This window comes from Ascaphus truei, chromosome 4 (genome assembly GCF_040206685.1).
Source record: "Ascaphus truei isolate aAscTru1 chromosome 4, aAscTru1.hap1, whole genome shotgun sequence".
Taxonomy (NCBI): domain Eukaryota; kingdom Metazoa; phylum Chordata; class Amphibia; order Anura; family Ascaphidae; genus Ascaphus; species Ascaphus truei.
In genome coordinates, this window is record NC_134486.1 from 239,630,153 (window position 1) to 239,657,043 (window position 26,891).

The following is a 26,891-nucleotide window of genomic DNA, read 5'->3' on the forward strand; positions in this document are numbered from 1 at the left end:
CACTCCTGTAGTCTAGAGAGTCCAATGTGGCGTGCCAGCCGTCAATGCAGTAATCCACAGAGTTACTCCTTGATAAAGGACTGTACTGTCCGAAACGTGTAGGAGGGCTTTGTTCACCTTCTGGGTGATGTATTTTTTCTTTTGTACTGAATAAATAGGATTTTATTTTTTCACCACCTGACTCCCTGGCAGTGCGCTGTTTTCTCTCTCTCCTCTGCTTCCATAACATTGCAAGCAGTAAAAACGGCAACATTTCTCTCGTGAATGCAGACATTCCAACTTTCCGCTACAAGTCGTAATTTTTCTCCTACCGAGTTAGCGGGAGATTTGAATGTTGAGGCTGGTGATCGGAAAATTAGTGTTAAATTCTGATCTGTGCATAGATTAGCATGGGGCCCCTATGCTCGTGGGGCCCCCGGGCAACTGCCTACCGTGCCCATGCGTTAAGACGGCACTGCTACCACCATAAAGCCAGTGGAGCCTGACATGAAGATATGTCATGTCTGATGGACTCAATCTTATCTGTGAATTAGGTGGCAAGGTCTTGGGCCAAGAGAGTGGTTGTTGGCAGTTGGGCAGAAAGGAGTGAAAGGTAGCAAATAGATGGTGAGGGCAAGATGACAGTGTTCATATGAGGGAAGAAAATCAGATTTGCTTTGCAAAAGAAAGGGCAGTGTTATAGGAGGAGAGTATGAATTTATAGGCATTAGAGACTGAGCAGAAATGGGAGAAAACCAGGTCAAGGGAGTGATAGGGATGTACTGTATAGCGATGTTATATTAAAAACACTACAAATATTGTGAAGTTACCAGTATCTAGTTAACTCTTCAGTGTTGCTTTGAGAAAGTATGTGATTAATGGGTAACGAATAAGAAGCATCGTTCACAGATTTAGCTAAACCTTTCCTACTTCGCACAGCTCAGAAAAGCTGAAAGCACTCAAAGGGGCCTTTAGGTCTGTGGCTTTGTAAGCAATTTGCAACATTTGTCATCCATTGTGGATAAAAGCCATTCCCCGAGGAAATTGTTCCAGCAAAATTATCTGCTGTCCAGGCCAGCAAGCTCATCTTGTCTCAATCAAGGAGCCATAAAGAGGAAAGCCAAGCCATGCATGTCTTTCTTTTGGACGATTAGCCTTTTTGACTGCAGACACTGGCCTAAATTGCTAGTTTGCCAAATAATCTACTTTCTCATTTAGAAAGGATTTTTTTTTGTAGCTGTCAAGGACATACAAGGATGAATGTTGTGCTTGAGGAACACCTATTGGGTGACAGCAAAATCAATGTAAACACTTTTGAAATATCTTTCCACCGTAGGCATGATTGTGACGTACAGGCCACCGAAAAGATGGTAGTGTTACATGTCACCAAATATCCTAAAGTAATCCAAAGGTGTTCTGCATGTCTAAAATCATATTACGTGTAATCCAACAATACCGATTACCCAACAGCACCACCTTCATGTTGTATTTACTTAATTCCACGCTTGCACAACTTTTCTGCTCTTATTATCAATACCATCAGCATAACACTGAAAATGGAAATAAACACGCTGCTATAATAAGCAGGTCTAGTATAACAGGTGTTAAACCGAATATTGGAGATATTTATCACATGTATGGATACATCCACCAATCATACTGGATGGAGAGTTTATCAGAATGTTGTGGGTGTTAAGAGAGAGAGTTGGATGTGAATTTTGGTCATACTTCTGATTAAAGGAAATATGAAGCTAAACGTGCTATTTCTGGAACTGATCCTGTTAGATAACGGGATCCTCATTGAATCATGATGTCTGCAGACAGAACTGAAATTATTATTTTAAAGCAGCAAATTAAAGTCATAATATCATTTTATAGATTATGTTGTGCTGATGCTGACCTACTTCTAACTTTTCATTTCCCCCCTTTATATTGTTTCATTGGTATCCAGTGATCCCATGGCAACCTCTTGTTTAAATCAATGTGAATGGCAGTGGCCATTTTAACCTCCCAATTAGGCACTTTTTCAGCAACTGATCTCTCCCGAATTCCTCTGCAGCATTTAAAAAGGGTGGGGTTGTTAAATACTGCAGCAAAATGACTTTGCAATGGTAAAAAGATAGGAGCCATTTATGTTTTTATTGTGAGCAGACCAGACTGCTGCTTAAACTGAGCTGTGGTAAGGTGCATTAAAAGGCAAATGAAAAATAATTGAATGGATAACATACACAGGGACCCCAAATCTCACATCTGTCCAGCTTTTCAATGTTAAACTATATTTGTCGCCTTTTAGTTAAACACAGATAGTGCCTTGTAAGCTTGTGATAACAAAGGATGGTAGGGGCTGTGCAGTATGTGACAAAACAATTTACAGTAGTACGACCCCTAATCTCAGGCACGTATTCGCCCTCCTTTCGGAAAAAACTAAAGGCATCAATAGAAAATTGAGCTGCCAGTACTTAGCATTTTTTTTTTTACTGCTAATCAAATCTAATAAAAAATAATTTCAGCCTTTGAGTGTCGGTGGAGCCGGGACATGTTGCGAACATGAGATTGTTCCTCGGGAGTGATCACATGATCGTGACATCACTGTGAAGGGAAAAGGAGTTCTCCTCTTCTGTTCACATTGCGTAGCCATTCAGAGCGCCTTACAAACAAGCAAAAAGCTCATGATGTTGCTCCTGTGCCACGGGGGCACCTGGCGTGCCAGACGTCATGACATGGTAGCAACATCGGTGGGCACCCAAAGGGTTAACAGAACTTCTGTACGCATCAAAGAGAAAAAGCTATGTACAGCTGGTCATCGCTTATCCGCCGGAATGGTTCCCGCAAACCACCGGCAGATAACGGACCGTCGGATTGCGGGTCCATGTTAATCCGTGGCGGTGAGCGTCGGATAGGCCAGTGGTGCGCAAACTTTTAAGTTCACGCTTCCCCTGTCTCCGCTCCCACGCCCCCCGTTTGCGCACCGCTGGGATAGGCGGTTCTGATGTCGGATAATGCGTCCAGTGGACTGCGTTATGCGGCGCCGGATATGGCATTCGACAGAAAGAGGATCGTCGGATACCGAGGACCACCTGTACATCGAATTAAAAAAACCATACTGAACTGCTAGACAGTGGTTACGTTTCTCAGTGCAGCGTCACAATAATGGGGTAGCTGTTTGGAGAAAGGTCAGTGCAAAATAATTGCATCGTATTCATTAAAGATAAAACACTCATTTATTTAAATGGGGTTTCTTTTCTTTGGTAAATATGATACTCTTTTTTTTCCCGTACTGGCTGTGTCCCAGTTTTGTATACCGAAGACGTCAGTGAATAGACTACACCGTGTCTTAACCATGATAATAATAGTATGGTACAGTGAGTGTTCCCAGCACTCCAATAAATAAATATTAGACATGTATGTCTAATAAAAGAGAAATCAGTGTGTATTGACAAAATTGTGGCAATAACAACGCAATAAGGTGCAACAGGCGATACAGAATAAATGAGTATATGTATAATCTGAGGTGAAGTGAAAGGGATGGGTGGGGGGGGGAAGTGATCACACAGACAAGGTAAGGAAGTGCAAAAAACAGAAATACAAGACATGAGAAAAAAGGCAGGGGACAACGTTAATGCTTCGGGTCCACAACCACTTCCAATGGCCCGTTCCCATAGAACCCCTACTGAGGGACTATGGTTCTTCCCAGCACTCTCACTTCCAAAACTTCCCTCTAGATAAAAACAGTAAGCGACACAGCAGAGCTGACAATTTCTAATATATATGTAATAAAATCCTCCTGTGATGGTTTAAGCCATATCAAAAAATGTGCTGTAATCTTAGCAGTACATTATAGACAAGGCACAATATAATACTGGGCTAAGACAGGAGAAATCACAATCCCAGCAATTAATGTGAAGCTAACATAGCATACAGAGCATCCTCCTGTAATGGAATAAGCCAATCACATTCACAGCAATTAGTGTGAAGCTAACATAGCATTGAGAGCAACAGGAAAAATGCACAAAAATCGCATAGATTCATCATTTCAATTGTCCATATCAGCACAGGTGATTATTGCTATCAAGCTAATGTAATGCACAACTAGAAAAAGAGAGGAACTGATCACTGTATAAGTCCTCTGAAGACAACTGGCTGTCTCTAAACATGATTCCTGTGACCCACGTCACAGGGGGAACAAGTGGATCTGCAATCACCTTGTTACTGAATCAGGAGAGAAAAATGGTATACAACCCTGTGTTCTGCAGGCTCTGGAGTGGTGTCGATCGACAGCACTTTTTTCTCATGTCTTGTATTTCTGTTTTTTGCACTTCCTTACCTTGTCTGTGTGATCACTCCCCCCCCCCTCTCCCTTTCCATTCCCCTTCACCTCAGATGATACTATATATTTATCCTGTATCGCCTGTTGCACCTTATTGCATTGTTACTGCCACAATTTTGTCAATACACACTGATTTCTCTTTTATTAGACATACGTGCCATATTTCTTTATTGGAGTGCTGGGAACACTCGCTGTACCTTACATTGATCTTGCGGGAGATTGGGAGTCTCCCCACTGTTCCCTTTGCCCCCAACACACGCATCATAACTTTAGAGTACAAAAAGGCTGTGCTGCCTATACTGCACACTTTCTAATAATAACAGTGACCTGCAGGGCATGACTCGCAATGTTGCTGTTCTAGTAAATAAAATATGATGCTACTGATTCAGAATTCTGATTACTGTTACTGGACCAAAACAGCAAATGATCTACTGAAGGTGTTTCTGCACACGAGCTTTCAACACTACATAATCTTCCACAGAAGTATCAAACGAGCAAACATTAGTGACCCAAAAGAGATATTGCGTGGGAATAGAGAGACATGGATAGAAATGACAAACACTAATTATTACTGTCATCTTCTTGATTATGAACCTCATGTTCAGCACCACAGTACAATTGACAATCTAACGCTGCTCTTATAGTGCCGGAGACAGCGTGCAACGTCAAAACAAACGCATTGCCACCGTCGTGTGCGCTTATAGTAAGCGCAACGCGATGGAGCGACGGCTTGGTCGCGATCGCTGAAAGTCGTCTCAATTTGATTTTTCCAGCGACTGCAGCCTGACGTCGCCGGCACTATAAGCGCGGCCTTAGGCAGTGACATCACATTCATAAAGCATTTTTTCCCCTCACTGAACCTTACAATCCAAGGTCTCAACGTGGCATGAGAAGAGTTAAATATTGGTAAACAATAAACATACTATAAAAGATGTCACTGTGCTGACATCTCACGCAAACAATAGATTCTCAACCAAACCATTTGTTACTATTAAAAGGTGTAAAACTACAGCTATCACTTGAGAAAAATAAAAAACTTTCATTCCACTAGTAGTTATTCAACGTGGAGTTGACTTGTCTTTGTTCCTTAATATTTTCCTGTCCTTTTTCTTAATAATCTCATTTTACAGAAACTGCTGCCTTAATTCAGCACTGCAGGACGTACCACAATTGGTCTAAATAAGACATGGTGACACTTTGTACAAAGGTGATGTATGAAACTAATACCCCTGTCAATGACAAGTGAAAAAAACTTTGCTTTTTGTGGACATTTTTATGACTAAGAAGGAAAGAGCTCTGATGTGTTATTAGGGGAGACCAACTTAAAAAGAATAATGACCATGGTTAACGGGCCACTTGCTCAGTCCATCGTCCCAATAATCCTAAATGCTCTGTGTGACACACCTGTGAAGCAATATTAATGACCTGCCTATCTCCGTACAGTGTGTGGATCTGCTTATTTTCCTGAGTTAATCTTCCCAGTCTGTGCCTGGGAGACAAAAAGATGCTGACAGTGCCTGCAGGAAGAGGACATCCGATTAATCACTCGTCCATGGTCATTACCCTTGGTGTTGGATTGGGGCAGGTTCATCCATCTTGTAGACCATCTGAACACGAGCTATTCAGTTCTAGTTTAACAATTACCTTTTCCATCTCAAGCGCTGGGAGTGAGGGAAATAGCCTGTTACCAGCAGGGGTCACAAAACCAATGTATCCTTGTGGCATTGCAAGGCAAAGTGTTGCATACCCCTCAGGCAGAAAACAGGTTAAGGATCCTTTGAAGAATAAAGCAGACGCAACAAAAAAAAAAAGAAACATCTTATAGTAAGTAATAGAGATTTCTTTTATTTTTGATGTACAGTACTGTATCTGGTGTTTTTTTGCCTTGGCTTTGCTCCAGTTTGACAGCAGAGAAACTGATACAAACCCCACTATTTGTGTTATTGTCAACTTTGATTAACACTTTATAAGCTCTTTATGTCGATTCTTAATTTCCCTTTCTTTTATGTTATAGCACTCCAGAGATATCTGCTTACAATAATTATATTTTTGGGGTAATTCAATCATATTTTTTATTGAACTGATATAACACGAGTCCTAAGAATAAGTGACAATATTTTAAAAAGTATTGTATGTCTTTATTTATTTAGCGCCATTAACGTACATAGCGCTTAACAGTAGTAATACACGTGGTAATCAAATAAATAACAGATAATATAAATAACAGATCATGGGAATAAGTGCTTCAGGCATAAAAGTAACATTAAGGAAGAGGAGTCCCTGCCCCGAGGAGCTTACAGTCTAATTGGTAGGTAGGGAGAACGTTCAGAGACAGTAGGAGGGAGTTCTGGTAAGTGCGTCTGCAGGGGGCTAAGCTTTATATCATGTGTCCAGTATTATCCACAGTGCTATTCATATGATATGTTATTCATGTGTTATTCATATGATTGTTTAAGCAAGTGTGTCTTAAGGTGGGTCTTAAAGGTGGATAGAGTGGGTGCTAGTTGGGTATTGAGGGGAAGGGCATTCCAGAGGTGCGGGGCAGTCAGTGAAAAGGTATTTTGCTTCTTAAAAAGGATGAAGTTCCCCTTGTCCCAGGTAGAGTGAACATGGTGCACTCTGTGATTATACTGAATATCTACCTCAAAGTTTCATCTTTTGTGATTTCATAAAACAGACGCACATAATAATAATAATAATAATAATACAACTAATAATACTACTAATAATAATACAATTATTAATAATAATAATAACAAATGTATTTCATACAGTGCTTTTCTCCTAATGAAACTCAACAGGTCCGCCGACAGATTCACCGGGGACTTCAGTTTCGGCAGTGTCTCTCCCCCCGTGTTCTCGGTCTTGTGAGCCCCCTCCTCTAATTCCCCCCTTCTTCCCATGTATTTCTCTCCCCCATATCTTTCTCACTCATTCTATCCCCCGTCACGCAATCCCGCTCCCTCAATCCCCCCTCCTCACACTCATTCCCTCCCCCTACCCCCACTCAATCCCCCCCAAAATGATTATCCCCCCCAAAATACATACAAAAAAAACACCCCCAAAATACATACAACCCCCAGCCCCCAAATACATACAACCCCCCACTCCCCAAATGCATACAAGCCCCCCACCCCAAAATACATACAACCCCCACTCCCCAAATACATACAAACCCCCCACCCCAAAATACATACAAACCCCCACTCCCCAAATACATACAACCCCCCACTCGCAAATTCATGCAAACAAAAACCCCACCCCCAAATACATGCAAACAAAAACCCCACTCCCCACATACATACAAAAAAACATTTCTACCCCCCAAATACATACAAACCACCCAACCCCCTACAATAATAGTAGGGGATGGAATTAGAGGTGGAGTTTGGATGTTGTCTGCGGCGCACATATGTATATAATATGTTATATGAAACTGCAAGCTTGCACCCCGTCAGTGCATCATAAATCCTTCAAAATTGTGCACTCAGCGAGTGCCGGGGGTTGCGGTTAGTTGGAGGGGCGACCGGTCGCCAGAGCTCCTCGGCGGGACGCCAGTAAGGGCGCCACGATTTTGGAATCAGCCGTGCATGCGCAGAAGCACTCGCGCATGCCAGTAAGCTTACAAGTTGCGGCAGCCATGTTGGAAAACCCCGCGCATGCGCATTAAAGCAGGAGTGCGGCGCCCGTCTTCTAATATGCCCTGTAGGGGAACTACAGTTCCCAGAAGCCTCTAGGGCTGCTACCACATGGCTCGCAGGAGCCAATGGGGCTCACAGGATCCCGGCTAAGCTATTGCTACTTTTGGCGTGCTGAGGGACCACGCCAGTTGGAGAAGGGACACAGAGGGGTAAGGTAGTGTCTGGGTGCAGGTAGCATCCCAGACTAGGCCAGATACCCGCCCTTAGGCCCCAGATAGGCCTCTACTCACAGTAGGTTGTGGCTGCTACAGGTAAAGCCCATAGATAGGCACATTTCCCCAGTAGCTGCTGATAGAGTAGAGCACCAGTGAGACGCCACGCTGTGATTGCGGCCTGTGGTCTGGAACCAGACCACCGTCGCATTAATAGACTTTCAAAGGTGAAACCCTCCAGCGGGAGTTCACCCCACGCAGAGGCAGACGCCTTCGCGGATGACGACATCGCTGGATATGCGGAACCCTGATTGTTATTCGGCAGTACCCGGGTACTGGAGTACCCGGGAAGGTACCTCATCTAAGTGCACCAACACTTCACGGGGTAATGCTGCTCCATACACTTTTGTGTGAGCCCGGACATTGGGAAAGGACATCAGGGTATTGGTGCAAAGCACCCGTGGTACTTTGGGGACTCTCACTGGGTTTATTGGGGTTGTATATGTTATATACTGTGTAGTACAGCCTGCCGCTATATATATGTTCAGTAAAACCTGTTCTTATACAGCTGCATGTTTGATTACTGTCAATATTGGTTCCTGTGAGGGGCTTATCCTGCTACGCAGGGATCCCTCGCAGGTGGAGGCACTGCACCTAGGTGACCAAGCAACACCCCAGGCTCCCAGAGGCGGAGGCTCAGGCCTTCTGGTAGCCAAACCGGTAACAGCAGCACTGGTGGTTCCTTTAGTACGGGGAAAAGGGGCTACAATTGCGTGACATGTTTTTGTTGGCGTACAAGACAAAGACGCACATTTTTTTTTATGTATTCACATGTATTAACATGACCCATGCCATACAAAGAAGAAGAAAATGTACTAGATGTCAGAACGTGAGTAATGACGTGCCAACATATATCGCTAATGATGTTAGGTGAGTACATGAGTTTAACACAATGCTCTCTTTTAATCTGTTTTGAAAACACAATTCTTTATACATAGTCTCACTCCAAAAGTGATCCTGTGGTTTTCATACCTGATTAAAGCAGCAAAACATAAAATCTTATGTTTAAAAACAAAAAAAAAAAAAAATCAGTTCTGCAGTATTGGATAATAGTGACTGTTTTTTTTTTTTTAAATTCAACTCAATGTCCTTTTCAATGAGTTTTAAAGCATCATTTGATTTCTATAGCAGGATTTAAAGGCCGCCATCCTAGCTGCTGTTTTTTTATTTTTATTTTCCCTTTAGTATGTGCATCAACACAATCCACACAATGATAAGTAATTAAGTTGCCGATCGATCCGTTCTCCTGTGATCGATCGGTGAAGATTCGGCTCGGGGGTTCACTAAAAAGTGGCTGTCAGTGCAGCAGAAAAGGACCAAAGATGCAAAGTTCTGTGGGGAAGATCATGTGACCAGGCAGTCACTAGATACAATTGGTGCACTGCTAGAGAGAGGGCAGGGCACAAAAAAGGGGTGTGCCAGAGCCTGTTTCAGAAGAGGAAGGGGATGCGACTTTGTAACTGGTTGCTATAGAAACAAAAAATGCTTGTTACTTAATATAAAATGAAAAATATAATTCAGAATTGTTAAAAAAAAAAAAAAAAAGGGGGGGGGGCTAAAAGTATTTTCTCATAGTACAGCACTGATTTATTTAAAAAAAAACACATGTAAGATATTGCTTGGTCTGCAACTTTAACCCACCTACCAAGCAATGAAGATCTTTGCAACATTTCCTGTTTGTGATCATTTGTTGCCAATGTGCCCAGTACTGTAGTTAGAGCGGTATCTTAGTAATATAAGGATACATTGTAGCTGCTCAGTTACATTGACTGAAGGATTGATTGAAACTGAAAGGTGGCCATTATGTTACAGTAGGCACACAATCAGGATTGTTACAGATTTATAACAGGAGCATCAAACGATTGCTAGCTCAGGTAACAATGTAGAATCATACATGTTGCATGCTTTACATCAGGCCTGCACAACTTGTAAAGCGAGAAGGGCCGAACTGCTCCAAGGAAAACAGATTCGGGTTGCACTGGTAAAATCATCATCATATCTCCCCCAGCACCTCTCATCATCATCATCCTCCTCCTCATATCTCCTCCAGCACCCCTCATCAATCTCTTCCAGCACCCCTCATCATCCTCATATCTCCCCCAGCACCCCTCATCATCCTCATATCTCCCCCAGCACCCCTCATCATCCTCATATCTCCCCCAGCACCCCTCATATATCCCCCAGCACCCCTCATCTTCATATCCCCCTTCACCCCTCATCATCAACCTTTGCGACTCACCCCCTCACACCCCCATCTCCCCCCCTCACCCATACACAATATTCCCCCTCCACATAACACACAATACCCCCCTACAGCCCTCACACATCCCACCCCCCTGCACCTCACCCCCCTGCACCTCACATCACTCCCCTGCACCTCACCTCACATCACCCCCCTGCACCTCACCTCACATCACCCCCCTGCACCTCACCCCCTGCACCTCACCTCACCCCCCTGCACCTCTCCTCACATCACTCCCCTGCACCTCACCTTACATCACCCCCTGCACCTCACATCACCCCCTGCACCTTTTCTCACCCCCCTTGCACCTTTCCTCACATCACTCCCCTTCACCTCAACCCCCTGCACCTCACATCACCCCCCTGCACCTCTCCTCACCACCCCTGCACCTCTCCTCACCCCCCCTGCACCTCACCTCACATCACTCCCCTGCACCTCAACCCCCTGCACCTCACATCACCCCCCTGCAGGGGGAGAGTGGGCTCGCGTGCGGGGTGAAAGCGGACTCGCGGGGGAGGAGGGGGAGAGCGGTCTTGCGTGCGGGGTCAAAGCGGGCTCGCAGGGGGGGAAAGCAGGCTCGGGAGGGAGGAGGACAGGGAAAGCCGCCGCGGGCCGCACAATGAGTGCAGGGGGCCACGTGTTGTGCAGGCCTGCTTTACATAAAGATACATAAAAATAAGAAAGAAAAACAAGGGAAAAGTAGTATTGCTGCTTTAACATGACCACCTCAAAGTATATTTGCCGTATTATTAAGAATTCGTTAAATATTTGTATGCTTGATAAGAGCACCTGAATTTTTTGGCTTCCCTTCTCAAGTCATCATTTTACTAGGTGCTGCCCAAAACTGAACAGTCCAAACATGATGACCGTGCTCAAACTGTCTTTTAAAACATAATTTCTATTTTTCTTCTCAGTACATTTGACAGGGGAGGTTTTGAGCAACCATCATAGCTGCTAAGTGGGTGAACCCTTTGCTATGTTATGTAATCTCAACTCCTTATGACATTAGGAAATCCACGTTATGTCTGTACAAATTAATACTTTGGGGTCTTAAGACCTCTTTATGGATTCCTAAAACCACTCCTTTGACATGATCATGTTATTAGTATAACGTCTAAAGAGTAATTCATTGGGATGCAATTTGGGTTTTATTTATTAAGGCCATGATGCCTATTCTTGTTGACCCAAATGCTTTTATACAGCTTTTTAAAAAAAATTAAAGTTAATTTATCTCCCGGTGCCTCATATATCCTCACCATCAATGATTACTATTATAAATACAAGAGACTGTTGACATGTGTAAGCCAGACAGCTGACCAGTAGGTCTCATTATCACGTAACCTTGACACCAACCCTCCGCACACCCTTACAACCAGTGCTGAATGTAGGAACTAGAAAAAAACAAGCAAGTGTTAAGGGCTCCAAACATTTCAAGGCCTCCACAAAACACAGGGATCGTATACAGTTAATTGTTTTAAACTAACTTTTGATTATTCTTTCTTTATCTTCGTTTTTCTTGTACATTCTCTTATGCTTTGTCCTTTTCTTTTTTCTTAAATTTAGTGAAATGAAGAATCCTGCATTAATGCTGTATTACTCCATATTTTGATGCTAAAGGGGCAATTATATACTGTATTGTCAGAAGCGGCTGTGCAGACCGTTTTCACTCGAAAATCCCCATTGATTTCAGTGAAGCAGCCCAAAAATGAATTAGTTGCAGCTACTTAGTATTGCAGCTATAGAGAAATCATAAAAAGACAACTATGATGTCCCACGCCGCTTATATTAAAAATATTAATTACTGTAGTGTGCCTAGTGAAAACAGGCATCTTTGTTTGACCTTATCTTCTGGACCTGGCAACTGTGTGTCTAGTAAAGTCATTTTTTTCTGCTTGGCTGTAATAATGCAAAAATATTTACTTCCAAAAATAGAAATTAATTCTACAGCAATAGGGGCTGTGTGTTACCTAACTGCTGCTTTAACATATACAGTATGTACAGTAAACCTCCGTTAAGAAACTATTTAAGAGAATGTCTTCATACTGTAGTATCTTTACTAAGGTACAGATCAGTGGCAATTTTCCCATTAGGCCTGAGCAAAATGGATCTATTAGATCCCACAGTACATGATGTACAGTAGATAATTTTATATGGAGATGTTAGGAGAGCTTTTGCAGGTATAGTAGTGTTAGGAAATGGAAAAGGGGGGATACCTTGGTGTGGTTTGCAAGCTTAAAATGCATTGGTCATAGAATTGAACTAAATGACCCTTGCTTATGAGAAGATAAACAGATAAGTATTTAACTATATAATTTGTCATATTGGATGTAGGACTGGGGCGTTTTGTCTTCTGTTATATACGAGGTCACAATCCCAGTAGCACTCCGTTTGACACAAATATATATGGTGTGGTAAGTTTGGGTTCTGAGCTTACAGGGGTTCCGTGTGTTTGTAATTATATAAGTGCCAAGAAGACAAAATAAGACTTGGCCTTCACTTCCACCAAAATGCTTGTTGCACAGTTAAAGCAATGCAAGCTTTATAAATGAATGCATATTTGGTACCTGAAACATAGGAACGTAAGTCAGAAGTCACACATTGCCTGTTCTGTTCCTGATCCAGATGTGCCACGCAGCATGTCCATGCCTTAACCACACAGTCATTAATCCCCAAATAATTGAATATTGTTTGTGCTGCCAGTTTAGCCCCAAAGAACTGGTCACATGCCAGTTACAGAGAGTAGGTGAGAGACCTTAAGTCCACATATTCACAGATACAACTTGAGAAAATACAATGTGACTTAAACACATTACAATGGAGCAGAGCATAAAGTGATGGAAGGATAATAAGCAAGGAATAAACATGATTTTCATGACAATCGATGTGAATGTTTAATTTCCATGTTACTGTGAATTATTGAAGATTCCGTTATTGAAGCAAAGGCTTGTTTCATCATTTTAACCTTCTAAATAATTCAAAGAGTCATAATCCTAGAAAAAGTCTCTGTCACCAAAGTAAAAGCGCCTTTGTGTGGTGTCACGGAAATTTCTTTAAACCATTCTCTCGTGTTCTATTCAAGGTATAAAAAGAACTCTAGTCACGTGTCACTGTGCAATGGAAAAGTAAGCTACCCTTCTGCTTAGAAGAAAGAAATGCTGTCCTGTGCTATAGAGAGAGCTGAGTCAAGCTCCATCAGAGCTCAATTGAGGAAGACAAATAAAAATTGCATATATGGAGACTTAGGTCGTAGATTTATCCTCAAAGTAAAACACCTACTGTAACCAACACATACTATGTACGGAGGACAAAATTATGTGCTTACAGTACCTCCTGTACGGATCCTGGGGTCTCAGGTGCAGTCGGTCTCCTGATAAGCTTCTAGTGATCATAATAAGAACCGCATTAATGAAGCTGGAGTCCATGGATGAAGATCCGTCTCTGATGGTGTGCTTCCGAAGTATGTAAGTAGATTAAAAAAAGTGGAGAATCCGAAGCACTGTTGGCAATCAAAAAGAGGAGGCACAGGAACCCGACTGTATGTAAAAATATTCAGTTGCTTTATTAGGTCTTAAGGAGTTCTTGAGAAAGCACCCTGGCGGTGTGAAACGCGTGGGATGTCCAGTCTTGGACATTTTTTCTATTTTAACTTGTCTATGACCTCATAAAGCAACTGAATATGTTTTCATACAGTCGGGTTCCCGTGCCTCTTTTTGATTGCCAGCAGTGCGTCGCATTCTCCACTTTTTTCGTACACTTCCATTTCTTGTTTTTTCTGCTGCTCTTGTTCGTTAAACAAAATGCTACATTTTTGAGTCTCCGGGTACATGCAATATCTTGAGTCTTTTTAAAAGGCCAGGATTTTAAAATGTCATCGGCAAATCTTGCACCAAACTACTACATTGTAGGAACAAAAGCTTGTCCCTCCTTCACCTGCTTTTCATTACACCCAAATGGAGCAGAAACAGTACTATGGCATAGTTCTGTAGAGCAGAGTAACCCATTGCAGATTTGCTAGACTAACAGACATTGTACCAAAGCATGTACTAAACATACAGAACATATTTAGCTGAGGCCCTATGCATTCATCAGCCTTTAAACCTTTCACTGCTTTGCGATGTGTTCTGGCAGCAGAATATAAATACTAACTGAAAGCTGTGCAATAAGGGAGACTGAAGTTAATGTCTATCCCATCTTGTAATAGCCAATTTGTGTTTTACTCATTATGAATTATTAATGAGCCCTAGTCAGGTCTGAAAGATGCTCGTGTGGTGCTCAAACTCAATGCTAGCGGAGTCCTGGCCTATGTAATAAATGGCTGCTGACTGTCTAAAGGCAACAATTGAATGTTCATTATTTCCCTGTTGTAGGAGTATAAGGGCCTAGGGGAGTTGCTTCTCATTGTTTGTGTTTGCTGCTCCTATTACTCAGGGGAAGAGATCTAGGACATCCCTCTGTCTTCGACATGTGTATACATATTGCTATTAATCAGCATGAGGCTCTTCTTTCCTCCTGTGTGGTCAGCAAGGCCCTAACGTTCAACACCAGTTCAGTGAGATGTCTTGCCAGCACAACACCGCTAACCTAAGGCTAACAACATCCTTTGCTCATTAAACATATGCTACAGATCAGTTTTACATGTTCCTCTCTACAACTGCAATGCCTTCTTGTTTAAATTACTTTCTAAACGTTCATGTTTTAATGCCTCCATTAACGCGGTGTTATAGTTGGCTCACATACTGCCCTGACTCCCCCTTCGTTCTTCTCCTCTAAAGCGGGGAGATTATTAACTTATACAAACATGCAATAAAACTGGAAACTCTAAAACATATACAGTACTTAAAAAAAAATATATACAGCTAAACCCCGTTATAACGCGCCTCGTTATACCGCGATTCGGTTATAACGCGGTTTTCCCGTGGCTCCCGTTTTAAAAAAAAAAAAAAAAAAAAAAAAACAATTTAAAAAAAATAATTTTTTTTCCATTTTTTTTTTGCACACTGCACACACTGCACACACTCACTGCACACACACTGCTCATTGCTCACACTGCCACACTGCACACTGCACACACACTGCTCATTGCTCACACTGACACACTGCACACACACTGCTCATTGCTCACACTGCACACACTGACACACTGCACACACACTGCACACTCTGACACTGCACACACACTGCTCATTGCTCACACTGCACACACTGACACACTGCACACACACTGCACACTGACACACACTGCTCATTGCTCACACTGCACACACTGACACACTGCACACACACTGCACACACACTGCTCATTGCTCACACTGCACACTGCACACACACTGCACACTGCACACACACTGCTCATTGGACACACTGCACACACACTGCTCATTGCTCACACTGCACACACACTGCACACTGCACACACACTGCACACACTGACACTGCACACACACTGCACACACACTGCTCATTGCTCACACTGCACACACTGACACACTGCACACACACTGCTCATTGCTCACACTGCACACACTGACACACTGCACACACACTGTACACTGCACACACACTCCTCATTGCTCACACTGCACACACTGACACACTGCACACACACTGCACACACACTGCACACTGCACACACTGCTCATTGCTCACACTGCACACACTGACACACTGCACACACACTGTACACTGCACACACACTCCTCATTGCTCACACTGCACACACTGACACACTGCACACACTGACACACTGCACACACACTCACACACACTTACAGACACTCACAGACACTCACACACACTCACACACACTCACACACACCCACGCACACTTACGCACACTCACACACACTCACACACACTCACACACACTCACACACACCCACGCACACTTACGCACACTCACAGACACTCACAGACACTCACACACACTTACACACACACTCAGACACTTACACACACTCACAGACACTTACACACACTCACACCCACATACACACACCCATATACACACATACACTTTCTCTCCCATATATACATACACACACACACTCTCTCACTCTACACAGACGGGGGGTGGGGTCGGAGCAGAGGAAAGGCCGCAACCAGCTAAACCACCACCCGCTCCCCCCCCTCCTCCCGCGCAGGCAGCGGGAGCGCCAGGGACAGCGGTGGGGAGAAGAAACCCCCCGCTACCACCTCCATGCAGGCAGCGGGATCTGAGGTAAGCGGCGACCTGAGGGACAACCCCGCTCCCATCTCCTGCCCCGCGGCCTGTCCCGCGGTGACAGGGGGAAGCGGGGACAGGAGGGACATCCCCGCTCCCATCTCCTGCCCCGCGGCCTGTCCCGCGGTGACAGGGGGAAGCGGGGACAGGAGGGACATCCCCGCTCCCATCTCCTGCCCCGCGGCCTGTCCCGCGGTGACAGGGGGAAGCGGGGAGCGGAGGGACATGCCCGCTCCCATCTCCTGTCCCGCGGGATGAATATGCGCTAAAGCGCGGCGGCCATTTTTTTTTCTCGTGACCCCGTTAGTAACGCGGTGGTCTCGGGGTGGACCCCGAGACCCGCGTTATAACGGGGTTTAGCTGTATATAGGCACTTCACCAGCAATAAAAGTATTGTATGTGGGTGCTGCCAAAAGGAAACAGTGGCCACATAGATTAATAGCAAGAATTTCCTTCTGTGAGGTGACAGGTGTTGAAGAACCTATATACTGTATCAAACATTTTGCATACTTGTGTCTTTGTGACATGTAAGCAGCCTGTTTACTGTGTCTTATACCTGAGATGCGTGTAAGCCAACCCAAACTAGGCAGAATCTATTAATGTGGAAAGAATCAACGACAGATACACTGTATTTTATCTATCCCACTGATATATTAACATCGGGTAACTGCTCACTAACTGCTCATATAGTCCTGATTTCTACAAGTCAAAATAGGTGTAAGGAATCCACTACTGGCTTTGACTATAGCCTTGCAGAATCATGCAGTTGCAAGCTTCCCCTGGCAATCTAAGGCACATGTGCTGCCTCTCATTGCAGCTTCTGCCCTGTGCTACTTCATTGGAGGAATACTCACACACCCTCCTCCTGTGATTGGATCTCCGCCCTTTATATTCTAGGCGTCGGCACTGAACCAGTGCCGAGCATAACCATTCCTACCTCTATGTTACTGTCTCTGCCACAAACCACTCCAGGCCTCACTCCAAGTGTTCTTACTTTCAAGTTCCTGAGTATCCAGAGGCCTGTTCCTGGACGTCTGTGCTGAAGCATTGTTGCCAGCACTGGCCTGCTGCTATCTCCTTGCAGTGGCCTGCCCTGAACGTCTGTGCTGTAGTGTTGTTGCCAGCACTGGTACCTGCTGCATTCCCTCCTAGCAGTGGCTACCCTTTCTGTTCCTGCAGCCTGCTGCTATCCCCCTGCAGTGGCCTATCCTGAACCTCTGTGCTGAAGCGTTGTTGCCAGTACTGGTACCTGCTGCATTCCCTCCTGGCAGTGGTTACCTTCTTTGCCTGCGGCCTGCTGCTATCCTCTTGCAGTGGCCTGCCTTGGACTTCTGCGCTGAAGCGTTGGTTCTTCCCGACGCTGCCCTGCGGTGAACTTCGGCCAGCCTGCTGTCTCCTCCTGCTGAGATCGGCGTCATGGGCCGAGGCCGCTCCTCACGCAGAAGCCACCCCCGCGCTCACGCTCCTAAGCTGAAGCGGGGAACTCCTGACTTCCTGTTGCCGAACTCCTGCTTCATTAACGACGATGCTGCCTTCTCCAATCCTGACCCTGCGATGTACGACTACGAACTGCGCACTCCGGATCAGTCTGCGTGGACTAAGGTCGGTGATTATATAACCCCACCTCAGCCCCGCGGTCCGGTCCCGGTTTGTGGCGAGCATCGGCGTAACAATAGGTGACAAATACACTGTCTCGGTCTGACTGCATTACGGTAAGAGAGGCTATGACATTCCTGTATAAATAGCTCACTCAGTGTTGTGGAAGCCTGGAATAATTTCCAGTGCAATATCAACATGAGCCAGACAAGCAGCAAAAGCAGCGGATTGATTAATAACGAAAACACAGAGGACCTTGCTACAGTAGATTTCAGAATGGCTTACAGGATACACCACTAAACTCTTATACCCAAATAATATATATATTATTTTTTTAGAAACCTTTGTGGGTTTTTTCTTTAACAGGACCACTTCTTGTCTTATACTATCAGTGAGAAGGACAAGCAGCCTGTGACCTGTAACCTCATTCCTCCTCACACTGTTTCATTCCATCAGTGCACTGCCTAGTGCTAAGGCATTCATTCCAAGATAGCGTTATGCATGGCAGAGAAGGCAGTGCAGGCTAAATGAAGGGGGTGGGTAATTGGCTGGAATCTCCCACTGGGAATTAGCAACACCTGAGCCTGTGCGCTTATAAAGTTGCGAAGAAATCAATCGAGTGTGCGGAGAAACCATTTTCAACGCCTTGATGATCCTTCGCCATAAAAAAAAAAAGAATGCAGTGTTTTAATTAAAAAGAAGGGATATGGTAATAAAACAAAAACGGGGAGCGGGGGGGATATGACTTCGTTGCTTAATCAATATTCTGTACTGGGTCATTAGTCAGTGTGTGAGTGGCTTCAAAAGCCATGCATTACGCTCGTCAGCTTAGCCGTAAATTGTTAATGGACTCTGACAAAGAAAGGTATCAAATGCAAAGGGTAAGTGAAAGGTCGGAGAGGTGGGGCGATAACGCGTATTAACCCATTGTCCTCCAGCACTACAAAGGTTATAAATCGTAGCTTACAAATTTAAATGCATCGTCCTAACGTGTAGTTAAAAAAAATCCATGTACTTCTCTTTGCATGATACTAGAAAGAAATGTCAGCACAAATGCCAGATGTTTAGAATAGGAATTTTAAAAACAAACTCAGAAATAAAAGCATAAATCAAGTATTTTTTTAGAACCCGCTCACAGTCTACACAGATATAGGCCCCTGTTAAATCTGTTGTTAAGACTATAATCTTCTACAACACAAAAGAGACAGCATACTATATGTAACGGGTATTCCACCCCACCCAATCTCATATATAGTGTGGGTGAGTAGAACATGCGGTGTTACTGGTGTGGTGCGTATACCTGCAGGCTCACAGGAGGTCTGAGCCTCCGCTAATGAGAGCCTGGGGTGAATCCTCTGGAACGGATCTTCGTTTACAGCGCCTCCACCTATGTAGGATTCTATGGAAATGTAGAATGACCCTACATAGGAACCCAATCAGAAACCACACACACAGTGATTATAATAACTAAGGACTTTACTTATATGCATGGAGAATATCATCACCTTTACATAACCTCATAACCTGTGTCCCTCTCACGAGGAGACACTACCCGTGACGTCTCGCAGGACGTTTCCCCAACCCTAGGTGATCCCACCCAGTGTCCAGTGAAACCCACACACCCAATGTCCCGTACTCCTACGGAGATAGTCAATGGGTGACTGCGCAGTCACTAAAACCTCTAGGCCTGTTGGTGCACATGTGATGACATAATACCTTCCGAGCACTCCGGTGCTCGGGTCAGCAACAAGCTTCTCAAAGGGTCAGACGTGTGATGCATCCGTCTGATCCTATCCAGGTGATATTCTCCAGGAACCCCAACGAGGGTCCCACCGCTTCACGGGAACACAACCGTCTCTCGGTAACACACCGTCTCACGGGAACAGCAGCCGCCGTTATCCCTATCTATCCCTAACTAACCCTAAAGTGACAGGAACCCTAACCTAGGGCCTGTCCCTGATGTACCGCAACCTGAGGTGACTTGGGGAAAACTCCTAGGGCCTGCGGGGTTATTAACCTGCCCCACTCCCTTATCTACCCAAGTCCCTAATCCTCCCTAACATCTAGCTACTCGCTACTCCTAACAGCCTGCAGCAGACACACCGCTCTCACTGTCAGCCTGCAGACATTCACACACGCTGCACACACTGCGCCCAGCACATGCAGCGACACACACACAGCTGGCAATTGTACACAGCCACCTGGATCCCGCAGCAAATCATCCACTGCACACACGCTGTGCCTATTTGCCAGTGCGCACAGCACTACCCGCTGTGGCACTGCCAAACCTGCACCTTACATACACTAAGGGTGACCTTCCTATCTAGGGCCGTCCCTTATCAGTTACCCACTAACCTGGTGGGGAGTTGGGGCCTACCTGGAGGGTGTGGGTACCTATCTGGATGCAGTAGCTGCACTCACTCCCTGCATCCTTCCTTCCACTTCAGCTCCGCTGCTCCAACTGACGTGACTCATGCAAAGCCCGGGAAATGTATCTCTTTGCCTGCCTGGCCTTCCTAAGCCCTATTGGCTCCCTGGTATCACATGGGGCGTGCAAAGGCTCTTGGGATATGTAGTCCCAGCTCAGAGCCTTCCCTGGTAGGCTAGGGGTTCGCGGGCTTTCTCTCCCCTGCCCTGCGCGTGCGCAAGCTTTCCCGGGCTCTGGGGCTCTCCCTACACTGTCCTGATCTCTCCCTACTCTCGCGCGAGCTATCTGGGGGCCTTTCGCGCTAACGCTACAACTGCGCATGCGCGAGTCAGTGGGTAATGGCGGCGCCCTGCTCTGCGGCCGCCGGGACCTTAGAGACGCGATCGCGGCCTTAGCAACGGCCCGATCGCGTCCCTGGCAACCGGCCGCAGGCAGGAGAAGCCGCGCTGCTCCCTGCTCCAGCCCCCACCCTTGGAAGCAGCCGTCGGGTTTTTCATTACCCGCGATCGAGCTGCGCAAGGGAAGGGGGGTCTCCAGGAGCCACGGGAGCTCCAGGCTATATATATTACGCAAAGTCATAATTATAGAGTTCAAAGTTCGTTCTATTACAAAAATAGTCACAAATGACACACTAATATGAGGTGTTTCCATCTTGAAAACGCAAATTCAGAGATGTTTTAATCATGATCAGAAAGGTTGTTTATCTTATGGATTCTGCTTGACGCAAGAAAAAAGCAGCAGTGTCAATCACTTGTCTATTTTTTTTGCTAAGAGACCAAGTAGGCAGCCCTATTAAAGAGCATGATCCAGCCCATCCTGGATATCCGTGATAGGAAACACCTTCTCCTTTGTACTCTAATGAAGCATGATGGTGCATCTGCAGAATGAATGTAGAAGGTTTTATCACCACCTCCACATATTTATTGCCACTGAGGTCATAGCAGCATAAAGAGGCCAATTCAATTTTCTTAAGACCTAACATTTAAAAAATGTAGCAATGCTCCCTTTGTGACTGATAAGTGAGAAGTGTCCCTGTTGCATGTTACCCATGTGAACAGTGGGATGCAAGCTGGGAAACAGCTAAGTGTATATCTGTTTCAAGGAGCTGGCATTAAATAATGCGTTTTTTTTTAGATTATTAAGAGACATTCGCGTGGGCCTGCAAACAATTACTGTTGTAATTTACTGTTCTGTCCAAGTATTATTCTCAGTTGTGTTAATTGTGATGCAAATGCTTTAAATTCCCCATTTTTTTATTAACACTTTTATTTTAGGACTAATGCCTTGGGGTTATTTACTAAAACAGTGATAGCTGTTTGACAGAGTGGGTATTCAGTTGAGCGGGTATTAACGATTACTGGCTGCTATCAACGTTAAGTAAATAACCCATCTGACAGCACAGCTCATTATTATTCCAGGAGTCTGTTGTTATGGAATTATTAAGGCATAAACATATGTTACTATAATAACCACATACAATTCGAAATGTGTTCCTCAGAAACGGGCCATCCAGTCCATAGAAAAAGTTCTCTCGAATAGGTAGTGCATCCGTGTAAAATGCAGGGGAAAAATAATGAAAAAGAAAGCAGAACATAGTGTAATAAGTTAATAGAAAGTGCTTAGTAAATTCAGTGCACTCACAGGACGTGCAGGGTTATCATTCTTTTCTATTTGCACTTCCAGATAAAAGGTACCCAGTGATTATGTAACAGAAATAAAAAAAATTTAAAAAATAGAGGGATTTGGTGTAGTATGCTAAATCTACTCATTAAAAAAAATAAAAAACACTTCTAATTTTAATCCTCACAGTGCTCATCAGCCCAACAGAGAAGATTCAAAATGCTGTAGGTATATTCACCCAGGGACTCCCGCGTTCGCTCTATCATGCGCGTAACTCATTCACTGCGTCACACTTTAACGCGACAATCCAAGCCGTTTTTTTTTTAATGTAACCTTTTTTATTTATTTTTACACAGGATTGAAGCAGGGGGTCTCTGGAGCTGAACCCCATTAATTTCAGCTCCGGGGACCCCTGCTTCCAGAGACAAATACCTCCGTAGGAAGTGCCGGTAGCCATTCTGGCTCAGCTAGCTGGCATTGCGGGGATCAAATAATGGCCGCTTTTCAAAGCTCCTGCGCTCTCTGGGCCAATAGGAAGTCTGTGATGTCATCAGGTTTCGGCTTCCTATTGGCCCGTGTGATGCGGGAGCTTTAAACTTTAAAACCCAGATAGCTCAGCTGGAGCGGCTACCGGCACCGCATATGGAGGGAAGTTTCTCCAGAAGCAGAGGGTCCCCGGAGCTGAAATGATTGGGGTTCAGCCTTGGAGACCCCTGCTTCAATCCGGAGTAAAAATAAATGTTAAAAAAAAAGCACTTGGATTGCTATTTTAAACACTTGTTCTCTTCTTTTTAGAAACGAGTGCTTTAAATCAACCAGAATTGTGCTAATGTTAGCTCGTAGATTTAAAGCTGCAGTTCAGTCTTTTATTTATTTATTTTTAAAAAAAATTTAATTTTTTTTTTTACTTCAATAGTTTAATGTGGACAATCTCTAATTACCTAAAGAACTGCATAGCTGCAGGTCAATTCGTTCTCCGTCTGTTGATCGGCAAAGTTTGGCGACATCTTTAAATATGGGGAATGTAAATCGTTGCTATAGGAACAAGCATGCTTGTTAAAATAGAATACAAGAAAATTGGTCTTTCAAAGTTGTTTTTTTTTAAAACAGAAAATGCTAAAAGTATTTTTTTCTTACTACAGAACTGATTTATTTTAAAAAAAAAAACACACATGCAGGATATTGCCTGAACTGCAGCTTTAATTGGATCTCAATTAAAATACCTATTTTCCTGTTCAGAAACGATAAGTTCTTGTATCACATTATACTACACAGCAACAACTGTGTACCTATCCCGGTCTTTCTCAAACTGGTCACTCAAAATGTATATTTTGCATCTCTTTTCTGTAGTCTGCCTTTTTATCACTACCAAAGGCGGATTTTAGATACAGGTCCAGAATTTTTTCAAATAAATGATACATATCAATATATAAATATATTTATAAACAACACTAAGCCTAGATTATCTTCATTAAAACTGGGCAAAAAGCCGTATTTTCCCCGGGGTAAAGATGGAAAAATATGCAAATATGCAACAACATCAGTTATAATTCAGCTCGTCATCATAGGGTTAACATCACATTATTTGACGCTTCGTTATTTACATCCTGGCATTACTACCAGCCAGACACTGAAATAGGGCTATTGCCTATTGCAGGAGAGTTATTTTGCAGCGTTAACCTTATCGGAGCCTATTGATTATATTGTAGGATGAATATAATTTAGGCTGCAATAAGCTTGTTTGCATGTCATTTAGAATATTGACGGTTACAAACAAGGCCATGCTTTTAGGGGAATAAAAAGTGGTTCACCTCAAGTTATTTACTTTAGTCAATAGCGCATCCTGATCAACGGGTGTTCACTTAGGTTACCATCTCCTTAACTTAGCTGATATAGCTTTGTGCATCTAGCACTAAGTGTATGTATCGTGGTCCTCCAAACACTTGAAGTGATGTGCCGTACTGTATCTAGCTATTGTGGAGCAACTACAGTCCTCATCCGATCTTGACCGTGAGACGGTAAGCCACTACCCCAGTAAAATTTATTTGTGAGTGTGTATTTGTAGGGAAGTGAGTCATACTTAGATTGTGAGCAGGGATTCCCTTTCTATTGTCTGCTTTTATGTTAGTTGCATGCACTCTGCATGCTATTGTCTTTTTGTGTGTGTCAAGCACGGAGTACATTGTTGGCACTATATAAATAACAAATATTCATACATATCATCACAGGGCTAAAAAATGAATGAATCAAAAAGAATGACTGATAACATTATGCCTGCAGGCAGTCTAGGTAGTGAGGGTATGTTTTATATACATATGTTATATATAAATATGCTTTATACAAATATTCTCTAAAGAAAACGTTATTTATTACTTCTCATATACATTTATTGTGCATAGTATCTAATCCCACTCTCTTTCTTCAAATGGGTTCCCGTCTGTTTCCCTTCATACTATAATATGCCAAGATATATTAATAATAAAAAAAAAAAACACCTAATAAAACAGACAGGACCGCAACGGACATCCTAACTGGGAATTGGCATGAATTTGCAACATAAATATAATTCACAATACGCCTTAAAAGCATTTAATGAGATTTAGCCTGATCCTGCGCACAGAACGTGCTAATCCTTTCACAGCTAGGACTGCAGAGTAAGTGGAGCCGCCTAAGCGCAGTTATTAGCTTTTCTGGCAGCCATGTACTGTATGTCTGAATCTATGCTATTTTTTAGCTGCATCCATACAAACCTGATAACAAATAGTACTGCCGTCAGAAAGTCACGCTCCACACATTCTTAAAAAATAATATTATATTTTTGGGGGCTACACGTGTGTTCCAGGACATCCTGACGGCAAAGGTGTTAAAGCTGCAAATAGCACATTTATTTAGCCTATGATAGATCCCGGGACCTCTTAGGTTGCCATAAAATCAGATTTGCTCGTTTTGCCAGATTGTGTAATAATAAATAGATAACGCATATGGCTGCAGGGTCGCCAATGGACATCCTCTCTTGATGACGTTGTGCCTTTCTATTGGACACTGGAGTGAAGCTGGCCCTGGTGGCCATATTGTCCATCGCGGACGCATCGCATGATCTCCTTGTTCTATAAGGGGGAAAAAATGATCTAAACAAAATAGTGTTTTTACCCCTGTAGTGCCATTGTGACGTTTCCAGAACGTCACAGGAATCATAATGGCGCTTATGAAGTTTTGAGAAAATTATGGCTTTTATGGTTGTTTCCAAACAAAATCGAGATCGCTCTCCAGTAGCAGTCAACGTGATCTGAATGGAAGAGGAGGACCCTCTTCTCCATTGCACATCATATGGATTGGATCCCATATGACCATGTGATCATATGATTGCTACAAAAGGATCACGTAATCACGATCCCAGAAAAGGATCTAGCAGGAACCAAAGTCCATTATACACAATATTTAATGGAATTGTGTATGGGCCTTTTTATAACAGCTGTTTTATAACTGACCTGATCAATGCATCTTGGAAATGCTACAGTGTTCATAATAGACCCTAATGAAATACGATGTGCTGGGCATTCCCTCATATTTTTATTTATGCCGCTTGAAGTTGGGTTTTTGACCTGAATCTAGAAAGCTTAAGTTTAGTAGATGTATTTTGCTCCATAACCTATTAACATCATGGAAGATGGACCGAACAAAAAACAATAACAAATATAAGAACGACACGCTTCAAACTGCACATAAAAGCTGAATTTTCCAAATCTCGACAGGATTACTTTTCATCTCACAACATGATACTACAGCTCTTAGGCCCAGATCCACAAAGCAACGTTAAATCAGGGCTCATAACGTCATGTTTTCGCAAGATCCGTAACAGACGATATGTTCCCTGAGGTTTTAACACAAATCCACAAAGCTAATTATATTGTATGCGTTGTTGTTAGAATAGGCTTAATGCCATATTAAAGGAGCAATCTAGGCTTTATTTATTTTAATACACGTTTGAAGCATGGGGTCTCTGGAGCTGAACCCCAGTAATTTCATCTCTGGGGACCCCCTGCTTTCCGAGATAGGGGGTGCCAGAATCTCTCTGCAGTTTAAAGCTCCTGGCTCACATGGGCCAATAGGAAGCTGCAGTGTGTGACATTGTAGCTTCTTATTGGCCTGCAGGGCGCAGGAGCTTTGAAAGGCAGCCATAATGTGAACCCTGGAATGGATACTGGAATGGTTACCGGCACCCACAACGGAGGTCTGTATCGCTGGAAGCAAGGGGTCCCCGAAGCTGAAATTAATGAGGTTCAGCTCCCGAGACCCCCTGCTTCAATCATGTATAAAAAAATGAAAATAAAAAAGACTTGGATCGCCTCTTTAAGTTAGCACTGCCTGGCATTAGCTTACGCCTGTCTTACCTAAGGGTGGCGTTGGCTCCCTCCAGACCCTGAAATATGGGGAGGGAGGGATAGAGTGATGATCAGAGAGAGAGAAAAGAAGCACACCTGAGTGAGATACCTGAGATAGACGGTAATAGGAAAATTGCTATTCTGCGCTCGTTTATGATACTTCAGAGTGCTGTAGTTCCTGGAT

The 26,891-nt window shown here is 43.7% G+C and overlaps 1 protein-coding gene across 2 annotated transcripts in view; it reads right to left on the minus strand.

Annotated features, from left to right (window-relative positions):
• The window catches only part of KIF26B (kinesin family member 26B), a 408,717-nt gene that overhangs the window by 101,424 nt on the left and 280,402 nt on the right, over positions 1–26,891 (minus strand). The gene's annotated exons all lie outside the window — the stretch shown is intronic.